At 44.9% G+C, this 11517-nt stretch overlaps 1 protein-coding gene across 2 annotated transcripts in view; it reads left to right on the top strand.

Moving 5' to 3' along the window:
- Window positions 1-207: 207 nt before the first annotated feature.
- Window positions 208-11517, top strand: part of NIM1K (NIM1 serine/threonine protein kinase) — a 63165-nt gene continuing 51855 nt past the window's right edge. The window contains exon 1 of one of the 2 annotated variants that reach the window (XM_025867327.2): window positions 208-392. The gene's annotated coding sequence lies outside the window, so the exon portion shown is untranslated. Of the gene's footprint in view, window positions 393-664; window positions 978-11517 lie in introns of those variants that run through there. The other variant, XM_025867329.2, reaches the window with a different exon arrangement.

The raw sequence follows: 11517 nt of genomic DNA, 5'->3' as shown, positions 1-11517 counted from the left end.
CGCGCCGCGCACCCCCCTCCCTCCAGCCCCTCCTTCCTGGCTGCCATAGAAACCGGCCTACGAGGTCCTGGCCCGCGTCCCGGCGCCTGACCGGCCCCCGGCCCCCTCCCTCGAGCCAGCCCCCCGCTCCCTATTGGTCCTCCGGGAAACGCTGCGGGGCGCCTCTGTCCCCCCCACCCCATCCCCCCTCCCGCCGCAGGGCCCCGGCCTGGGCCAGCGGGCGGGGTTTGCCCGGGCCGCTGTCGGTCAGGTCGGCCGTCCCTGACAGCTCCGGGAGCCTTCCGCGCGGCCGCGGCGCCCGCCACCCACGCACCCACCGCGTGCTCCAGCGCCAACCGCTCGGAGCCCCTGGCCCCCAGCCGCCGAGCCCGTGAGCCAGGCTCGCCACGAAGGTAAGCGAGGGCCACGGGGCTCGCAGCCAGCACCCACACCCTGCCTGCCTCCTCCGCCAGGTTGCTGAGCTGGGTGGGGCGGGGGGACTGCGAGCGGCGCCCGTCCCTCCCGCGAGCCGAGCGGGAAACGGAGACACGACTGCCGGCGGGGCGGGGTGGAGGGGGAGCTGGGGTCAGGAGAAGGGTAGGCGCTCCGGCGGGACGGCCCCTCTCGGGCCGCTCGGCGCGCGCGAGCAGAGGGCGTTGGAGCAGTAGGCGCGGGTGCGCTGGCGCGTGCGGGGCACTGCCTGTGCGGTGCGTGGCGCTCCTGGGTCTGGGCGCGCGTGTGTCCCCGCGCCCCGGCGCCGTGCGGGCTCCGCGTCAGTGTGCGCGCCCGCACGGGAGCCCGGGAGGACCGCTTCGCGCCTTGCCCGGCGCACACCCGGCGCGGGGACCAGAGCCCCAGGGCGCGAGCCCAGGTGTAGACAGTTCGTACTGAGCGCTGGGGACTGGCAGCGAGGGCAGTGACCGCGAACGGCCGTGGCCCAGCACACCCCACACCACGACGCTCCCTAAAGAGTCGTGCTTCCTTTGAAGACTGCACAAGTAAGGAAGAACCTCGTCTCCTCTTCCCGAATGTCCCTTCAGGAATATTAGGAGCGTCAGGATGACCAGGAAAGGATGGCAAAGGGGTCTTTAAAATGTCATTTCTGGTCAGCTTTGACACCACAGTTGGGCAGATGGACAGGTCGAGGGAACAGATAAAGGTGCTCTTAGGGCAGCAAAGATTCAGCGGTCCGCACTTATTTCTTCCCTTCCTTCCCGCCCTCTTCCTTCCCCTCCTTGCCTCTCCTACCCCTACCCCCAACCCACCCCTCCCCCCGTTTTCGTCCTCCGGAGTTTAGTAGACAAGAGGGCTCTCTGTTCGACCCACCCTCCCCCACCCCATTTCCTCATCCCGTTTCAAAATGGGAGCAAATGAACCACATTCTAAGCTCTTCCCCGTGCAATTCAGACAAGTTTGGAAATTAAACAGATCGCGTTTGCACTTGAGACCGCGGGAATCCAAAAGGGAAACAAACAGAACCAGACCAAAAAATCTATTCCAAGTTAAGGCAAGATTTCAAGGGGGGAAATCTAAAAGGAATATTTGTTTATGGCAATATGGTGTGTGTGTGTTTGAAAAATATGTATCACTCAAGCTTGCATCATCAGTATTCAGTGTGATTCACAGAAGCGCTTCAAAAGCTGGTTTCTGTTAGTGTTGCAAAAGCACTTCTAATTTTGGTTGCCATGGTAACCGAAGAAGTCGCCCCGCACCGTTGAGACGCTGCCTGGCTGGAACCAGGAACTGTTCTTGAGATCTCCTCACGTCCCCTCCTGTCACCATGGTAATAATAACTGAGCTTATAAGATACTTGTTTCTTTTCCTTAAAGTACTAAAAGCCCGGGCATGTTGTTTTTAAATTTTATCTTTTCAGAGTTTGCAATTTGTGAGACAAATCTTCCCTCTCAGACAACTGAGTGTAAACACTGCCCTGCAGCCTGTCGGCCCTGCTGGCCCAGCTCGCTTCCCAAAGCGCACTGCACTAAGGGGAGAAGCCTGAAGAAGGAGAGTGTTTGATGTTAAAGGAATCCTGGCCTGGCACCAGGCTCCCTCCCCATTTAGCATTTAAATCTGGAGTCCTAATTAGCTCTCTAATTAGGAGATGGGGGAATGTGGGTGGGGGTCCTAGAAGGAGGCCAGTGGGGGGAAAGCTAAGTCCTGCTCTCCATGGACGCCTGTTCTGCGTGCTGTTGAATTTGCCTCCATGGGTTTATTTTTGGCTTGACCACCGTTCAGTGGTAAGCCTGGAAAACCCTTCAGAGAGGCCTCCTTCTGTGTTAGGAAAAAATGTGGATTGGATCTTTAGTTTGAGGTGTGTGCTTTTTTCTAATAACTAAACTGCATTTACAATAAAGGCAGGTTTGTATGAAATCTAAATTTCCTGGTAATAACTGCAGGTAGGCCATAGAGCCCTCTGTGCTCTTGGTTTAAGCTTTAGGGTTTCAGTTAAGATGGATTCATTTGGGGGCAGCAGTGACATCGTTCAGATCATTAGCAAATGTTGGTGTCTTTAAAGAACCATAATTATTTGCACATCCACAATTCCTGAGCAATGAATCCTATAAAATCAATTTTGTACATTGATGGCACATGACTGGAAAATTTGAAAACCTCTAGACTTAACAGTTTTAAAAAAAGAAAAAAATATTTCGTCCCACTAGGTTAATGTTTTCAGCCAAATATATAGTTTCATTTTGAGAAATTTAAAAATTAAAATATAATGTGAAATCCAACTTCATTTTTTGAATCTCATTATAGTATTTCACTAAGGACTAAAGAGCCTTAATTCATTGGCTGATTTCTTTCAGTTGTTGAGAGGACCAATTGTTTATAAAATTAGTCTCATTCTATTGTCATTTCCTATTGTCATTCTAGAAAAAGTTTTCTAGGGGCACCTGGGTGGCTCAGTCGTTAAGCATCTGCCTTCCATTCAGGCCATGATCCCAGGGTTCTGGGATGCGCCCACATCGGGCTCCCTGCTCGGCGAGAAGCCTCCTTCTCCCTCTCCCACTCCCCCTGCTTGTGTTCCCTCTCTCGCTGTGTCTCTCTCTGTCAAATAAATAAAATCTTAAAAAAAAAGTTTCCTAGAATTGAAGTTATATATTTCAAGAGAAAAAATATTCAAATTACTTAGGAAGGCAATAGTCTACAATTTGAATTAAGCAGATCATAGCTTCTAAAATTATTTTCTCCCGGGCGCCTGGGTGGCTCAGATGGTTAAGCATCTGCCTTCGGCTCAGGTCATGATCCCAGGATCCTGGGATCGAGTCCCACATCAGGCTCCCTGCTCCTTGGGAGCCTACTTCTCCCTCTGCTTCTCTCTCTCTCTCTCCCTCTGTCTCTCATGACTAAATAAATAAAATCTTTAAAAATAAATAAATAAAATTATTTTCTCCCAAGAACTTCAGGATAGCTCAGCCAGTATTATACAGGATACTGAGGAGTATTAACCAGTTTTACAGATGAGCAAGTTGCGTTCAAAAGACTCAAGTCATTTCAGCTAACCACATGAAAAACTGAGAGACAAAAATACATGAGGGTCTGCTAAGACTGAGAGAAAAATCAGGATGAGAAGAGAGACAAGGTAGGAATGGTGAGAAGAATTTAAGATTAGAGAGAAAAATAAAACTAGGGAAAAGGGAGTCTTCAGTGAGCAGAAAACGCACAGATTAAGGGAAAGGGAGTCAAAGAGAAAAAGTCAGGTGCAAAGAGAGTTGCACCGAAACAGACACACAAAACCAAGACAGAGAGCAGGAAGCTAAAAGGAACTCTTCATCTTCCAAGAACAGAGAGCTTGATGCTTTTCCAGAAAGCCCAGGGATCCCACTGAGCAAACTCCTCCGACTGATGTCAGAGAACCCGAGGGAGGCCTGATCTGGGCGCATGCTGGCCCACTCACTCCCTCCAGTCACCCCTCTCCGCTCACCGTGCTGTCTTCCCAGTCCTGAAGTCACCGAGAAAACCTACATCTCCATTTGTTGGGCTCATTTAGCTGGGATAATTTGTAGACACACTTGATTATGTAATTGTAATTTTTTACTTTAAATTACAAGTTTTAACTTTTAAAAACTGCTTGTTATCAAATAATATATTCATCTAATTTTATGAATTAGAGCATTTTAAAAGATTCTAACAAAAACAACAGTCCCCCTCCTTGGATACAGTCACTCTCCGCTCTTGGCTGTTTGATCACTTCCCTCCCTATTGCGGAATAATTTGCATATGTAGCTGATCTTCATTTATCAGTTTTAGACAGAATCTATGTGCTTTCTCTTATTGAAGGGGGGGATATAGCTCTCTCATCCCACCCCTTCCAATTTCCCTCCTTTTATTTTTGCAACAAAGTTGGTGGGAAGAAATCAGCCAGGGCACCGTTGGCATAACCTTTTATTTGAAAATGCCGGGCATGGGAAAGCCCTTAAGAGCATCTGGCTTGGGGCAGGAGGGCTAAATATTTCCTAGAACTTTAGCCAGATCAGCCAAAGTTCGACTAGTATCAGAAATAGTTGATCAAGGGTGGCTCTTGGGAGAGGGAGGAATTGCTCTCACAGATTAGCATCCATTGTTTGCGTGATTTGGATTTTATACAAGGGAATGGGGAGGAATAGTCAGGGGCTGAGTCTTGTGGGAAGGTAAGGAGCCAGAGCTGCAGGGGACAAGGCCTTTTTTGAATGATTTGGTTGCTGCTCTTTGGAATCATGCATGCTGCCAGGCCCTTTTGCATTCCATTTCTGTTTTCTTACCACTTTCTGTCTTTTAAAATTGATCAGTGCTCTCATTCATATAGGATTATTCCCTTAGGTCTACTAATAGTTTTTATACTCTGTGCATTTGCTTTATGGGACATGTGGGTTTTAAAATGTAAATTAAAGCACAAAGACAGCAAATTTGCTGTAGACTAATCAATGATGTGATGGCCAAGTCTAAAATGATGAGGCATCTTTCATGCCAACTATTGGTAACGAGCAAGGTAAATATTTCTCTAGAATGTAGTCTTGTTCACCCTCTTGTTTTGCAGGTGAGGTAACAAACCCAGAGATACTAAGTGTGGGGTCATTTCTCCTTACTCCATGCTGGGCATGGAGCCTAACATGGGGCTTGAACTCACACCCAGAGATCAAGACCTGAGCTGAGATGGAGTCAGACATTTAACCAACCAAGCCACCCAGGCGCCCCTCTCTTGACTCTCTTTTAAATACTCATTCTTTCACCCTCTCTCTTCTTGACAACCTTGTCTTATATTCCTTTTCTTTTTTTAAACCTTTTCTCTTTATTATAAAGAAAGATTAGGGATGCTGGGGTGGCTCAGTTGGTTGAGCATCCCCCTTTGGCTTGGGTCGAGGTCCCAGGGTCCTGGGATTGAGCCCTGCCTACATAGAGCCCCGCATTGGGCTCCCTGCTCAGCAGGAAGTCTGCTTCCCCCTCTCCCTCTGACTTTCCCCCTATGTGTGTGTTCTCTCTCTCTCTCTCTCAAATAAAATCTTAAAAAAAAGAGAAGAAAGATTATACTTCTTTATTATAAACTATGTATTATAAAACACTACATATTCTAGAGATAGCAGGAAATAGTGGTTAAGTCTTACTTTTTTAAAGACCATATTTATTTATTTATTTGAGAGAGAGAGAGAGGAGAGCATGAGCTGAGGGTGTGTCGGGGGGCAAGGGAGGAGCAGAGGGAGAGGGACAAGCAGACTCCCTGCTAAACCACAGAGTCTGACAGGGGGCCGGATCCCATGACCCTGACATCATGACCTGAGCCCAAACCAAGAGTCAGACACTTTAAATGACTAAGCCACCCAGGCGCCCCAAGTCTTATTTACTTTTTAAAAAAATTTTTATAGTTAATATACAGTGTTATATTTGTTTCAGGTGTACAATATAGTGATTCAACACTTCCATACAACACCTGGTGCTCTTCACAACAGGTGCCCTCCTTCATCCCCATCACCTCTTTCACCCATCCCCCTACCCACCTCCCCTCTGGTAACCATCAGTTTGTTCTCTATAGTTAAGAGTCTGTTTCTTGGTTTGTCTCTTTTTTTTTCTCCCTTTGCTTGTTTGTTTTGTTTCTTAAATTACACATATGAGTGAAATCATATGGTATTTGTCTTTGACTTAATTAACTTGGCATTATACTGTCTAGCTCCATCCGTGTTGTTGCTTATGGCAAGATTTCATTCTTTTGTATGGATGAAGAATATTCCATTGTATATACGTACATTATTTCTTCTTTATCCATTCATCTGCTGATGGATACTTGGGCTGCTTCCATAATTTGGCTATTGTAAATAATGCTGCTATAAACACAGAAGTGCATGTATCCCTTTGAATTAGTGGGTTTTTTTTTTTTTTTTTTGTATTTTGGAGGTTAATACCCAATAGTGCGATTCCTGGATTGTATGGTGGTTCTATTTTTAACTTTTTGAGGAACCTCCATACTGTTTTCCAGAGTGGCTGCACCAGTTTGCATTTCCACCAACAGTGCATTTTTCTCCACATCCTCTCCAACACTTGTTTCTTGAGTTGTTGATTTTAGCCATTCTGACAGGTGTGAGGTGGTATTTCATTGTAGTTTTGACTTGCATTTCCCTGATGATGAGTGATGTTGAGCATCTTTTCATGTGTCTGTTGGCCATCTGGATATCTTCTTTGGAGAAATGTCTGTTCATGTTTCCTGCCTATTTTAAATTGGATTATTTGTTTCTTGGATGTTGAGTTGTATAAATTCTTTATATATTTTGGATACTAACCCTTTCTTGGTCATGTCATTTACAAATATCTTTTCCCATTCAGTAGGTTACCTTTTAGTTTTGTTGATTGTTTCCTTCACTCTGCAGAAGCTTTTTATTCTGATGTAGTCCCAATAGTTTATATTTGCAGGTGGTTAAATCTTAATTCTGGAAATAGCTTGCTGTGTTTGAATCCTGGCTCCGTGACTCACTTACTATGTATGTGACCTTGGGCAAGTAATTTGATCTCTGTGCCTCACCTTTCTTTGGCATAATAACAGCACCTACATTCTAGGATTATTGTAAGAATTAAATGAGTTCATTCATGTAAAGCTCTTAGAATGGTGCCTGGCACACAATAAATGTCATTGTTGCTAGTATTATTATCAAAAATAGAGAAATAAATATTATTTTTTATTTTATTTTTGAAGATTTTATTTATTTGTTTGACAGAGAGAGACACAGCTAGAAAGGGAACACAAGTGGGGGAGTGGGAGAGGGAGAAGCAGGCTTCCCGTGGAGCAGGGAGCCCGACATGGGCTCGATCTCAGGACCCTGGGATCATGACCTGAGCTGAAGGCAGACATTTAACGACTGAGCCACCCAGGTGCCCCTAAATATTATTTTTTAAATAATTTTTTACTTACTCATTTGGGACAGAGAGAGAGAGAGAGAGAGAGCATGAGCAGTGGGGAGAGGCAGAGGAAGAGGGAGAAGCAGATTCCCTGCTAAGCAGGGAGCCCGACGTGGGGCTCGATCTCAGGACCTGGTGATCATGACCTGGGCCGAAGGCAGACGCTTAACCATCTGAGCCACCCAGACGCCCACAGAAATAAATATTAAAATGAAAGAAATAATCATCTATAATTCTATCTCTAATCCTATCTTTAATCCTAGCCAGAGAGATTACCATTAACATTTCAGAGGGTTGTTTTTTGGTAGTTAAAAACAAAGCCAAAAAAAATTGAGATATTGTACATACAGTTTTATTTGTTGCTCTTCCCACTTATCTTTCTGTTTTGAGCTTTTCTCCCATGTTGTTGGATAGTCAATATTCTTCTGTATGGCATATTTGTTTTCTGTATTGATCCTAAGACAGAGCCTTACAAATTGCGTTCTCAGTAAGTACTAATAGTCTGGTAAGCCAACCTTTCTTCTGGACCCTTTGGGCTTGGACAGGTGTAAAGAGAGGTCCTTCCATCATGAATTTGAGAAGCCCCCCTGCAACTAAGACAGATCTTATCTTTTCCTATGCAGTAGAAACATTCTGGAAATGGCACCTGAAAAGTGTGGACACAGCAGAAACAGAATAAAGGAATACTCATGTGGGAAGATGATGGAGGAGTATGGGGGTGACAGGGCAAGAACCAGAATGGAAGTAGCGAGGCATGACTCAGTGGGGCCACCAAGCTGGGAGGTGTGGGTCTCCGTACTGCACAGCAAAGGCCAAAAGAAATGTAGGTCTGATGTTTTGGTTTTTCCTTGCAACCTCAGAGATTAGGTGAGGCTGGGAAGCCAGTGAGAAAGCTTCTGTGTGTGGACACCTCCTGAAGGCTGGCCTGCATTGATCTCCCCAGTCTCCTTCTAGGAGATCTGACCCAGTTTGGCTCTTCCACAGTCCATGACAGTCACTTGCCTGCTTTACTCACGCAGGACATGTGTGACCAGAAACAGCCACTTAGCAACACTTTCAGGGTTTTGGAATTAAGCCTTGAGCAGCTCCAGTGAGGATTCATGCCTCCTAAGAGCACTGCATGGAGCACTGTGGCAAATTTGTGTTAGTGGGTTTGTGTTCTGTCAAGTTGCACAGGCCAGAGAATTGCTATCTTCCCAAGAAGCAGAGACGATGTTCAGAAGAGTGTAGGCTGGGTGGCGGGCTTTGGCTAGAGACATTTTGTAGGTAATTTAGAAGGTAAAGAGGTGTACTTCTGTCTTGCCTAAACTCAGGCTTCCTTAAGAATCACTCTCTCTGTGTAGCACATCTCATCCACATGAAAGCCACTCTGTGTGGTTTGTTGATTACTGTCTGCCAAAGAAAGTAAAAAAGATTTGCCAAAGCTCTAAAACAATTGCGTTGGTTAATATCTAGAGAAAGCAGAGAGTCTCCTTACTTAGCACTGCTGTATAGTAACTTCTAAACTTCTAAACTTATTTGTTGTTAGGTTTTTTTTAAAGATTTTATTTATCTATTTATTTTAGAAATAGGGAGAGCAAGTGAGCAGGAGTGGGGGGAGGAGGAACATGAGGAGGGAGAGGGACAAGCAGACTCCACACTGAGTGTGAAGCCTGACACAGGGCTCCATCTCACAGCCTGAGACCACGACCTGAGCCGAAATCAAAAGATAGGCGCTCAACCAGCTGAGCCACCCAAGGACCCCTGTTGTTAGTCACACGTTTAGAAGTTACTATATAGCGGTGCTAAGTAAGGAGACTCTCTGCTCTGCCATTCTTCCTCCTGCTCTCATATTTATCATTTCACTGTCTTTAGGTGACCACTACACCTCGAGACAGTGTCCACACAGGAAGAAAGGGAAAGGAGCTGTGCTAGTTACTTGGTGTAAGCCAAGAGTCTCCTTACTTAGCATTGCTATATAGTAACTTTAAAAGTGTTATGCCCTATTTTATCAGGAAGAACAAGTTATCAGAAATCCCTTACTAAGGTCCCATTATCCAGAGCTGTGGCTCCTGGCCAGTGTTAGCTGTGGGAGAGAAAGAGAAAGTGGGCTTTCCAGCTTCTATAGCAGAAGAAGTCAAGGAAGGGAGAAAAGAGTTCATAAAGATGTTGAGTGAGCCAGCCTGTAATGTTTGCCACACTGTCACTTAATGATAGGGTGCCCATATGTCCACATATTTGAGGGATAACCCTGGTTTACACATGTTGTCCCAGTGTGATTATTAATAGCAACCCCTTCTATTCTCAAAAGTATCCTGGTTTAAATGACAAATTCTGTGTTCACTCTACTTAGTGAGCACTAGCTATTTATTGTAGGCTCTTGTTAAATAGTGGTTATTAATAAAAAAGATAGAATATAACCATAAGATAAATAATAAGCCAAGATTACATGTGGTGAATGCCTGTGTGGTACAGGCAGCAGATATGTTGGGTTTATAGGAAAAAGAAATGAGTGAATCGGTAAATGGGTTGGGGTGAGTTGATTGGGGTGGAGATGAGTATAGGGGGAGATGTGACACCATGGCATGAAAAATAAATGGATTGGGCACAGTTTGCAAAATGGAAAAATTTATGTGCCAGGGTTTGCCTTGAAAAGACTAACAACAGGGGTCCTTGGGTGGCTCAGTTGGTTGAGCGCCTATCTTTTGATTTCGGCTCAGGTCGTGGTCTCAGTCTGTGAGATGGAGCCCTGTGTCAGGCTTCACACTCAGTGTGGAGTCTGCTTGTCCCTCTCCCTCCTCATGTTCCTCCTCCCCCCACTCCTGCTCACTTGCTCTCCCTATTTCTAAAATAAATAGATAAATAAAATCTTAAAAAAATAACTAACAACAAATAAGTTTTAATGCTGCCTTTGTTTGAGTGATGAACACTTTGTAATATGGGATATAATACTAAGATATTGATTTGACCTAAGAGTATTTTGAAGACTTACAACACAAAATAAAAAGCCATTTATATATTAAGTCAAATATACTCTTCTGCCATCACAAAATTTATCAGAGGAATTTTGCATATGTTTCTACATTAGTTTCTAGATTATTATCTTGCAGAGCATGCAGTAGAGTATGACCTTGAGCTATTTAGTAACAAAGTCCTCCTTAATCAAGATAAAATATTGGCATCTTCCAAATTTTCTTTTGAGTTGATTTGAAGTGAAAATATTTACTTAGCTGTTTTTTTTTTCCTTAGCTTGGTTTTAAAATCCCAACAATTTGTTTTACATATTCATTCATTCTGTTGGGGGGTTGGTGGGCTGACATAGTGGAAATAAACAAAGTAAAGAAATTTGGATCTTGTCTTGTCCCTGGCCACTAACTAGTAAGTCTCCTTCCTCTGTGGATCCGTTTCTCGAATACAAAACGAGAGATTAAATAATGCTGTGGCTCCTCTACTTTGTGTTCCTAAGAGTCCATGAGTGTATTTGGGTTATCAAGGGAAACCATGAAACAGCCAATCTGCTTGTAGTCTCAGGTCACTTTGGTTTAAGGAGGTGTTAAGAAGTAAGACTGCAAGGAAAACTGACATGAGGCCACGAAGTGCCTGACTGTCCATCTAAGCAATTTGCCATTCATTTTTGGCAGAAGGAAGGATTTCCTAAGAATCATGGAAGGTCAGTGGCACTCAGTGCGTTGGAGGGAAGAAAGACAAGGGAGGGAAAGACTTGTTTTATTCTAGGTTCTGAGCTATTTTGCAGTGTTCAATGACCTAACACGGTTCAAAGAGCAATGAGGCTTAGCTCAGCTATTTCTGGGTTTATGTCCTGAGAAGTTCTAATGGCACATCACGGGTCTAATCATTCTGACACAGTCTATTGGTGATGGTCCAACACCAGCCCTCCCACTCCCATTCTGCTGCTACAGATATCCCCCACTTTTCAGAGTTCACGGTACACCATTCCGCCTTTACAAAACATCTACATTGGTACCTGTTTCGCTAACCCAATGAAATCCAAAGAGGATTTTGGCTTTTATGAAAAGAGGCAAAAAGTGAAAATGCATTCGGCATTGGTTTTGCAGTGAGCCATTCTAGAGGCAGTGCACCTGGAGCGGTGGCAGAGGCCCCACCCAGCTCCTTCCCTGGGAACTACTCCGCATCTCAGCTTCACGCCACCAGAGCTTCCAACAGTGGTCTGTGAGC

The sequence above is a fragment of the Callorhinus ursinus genome, unplaced genomic scaffold, assembly GCF_003265705.2.
Source record: "Callorhinus ursinus isolate GAN/ISIS: 27379988/994484 unplaced genomic scaffold, GSC_fseal_2.0 scaffold3, whole genome shotgun sequence".
In the NCBI taxonomy this organism is placed as follows: domain Eukaryota; kingdom Metazoa; phylum Chordata; class Mammalia; order Carnivora; family Otariidae; genus Callorhinus; species Callorhinus ursinus.
This window is presented reverse-complemented; position numbering and strand designations above follow the sequence as displayed.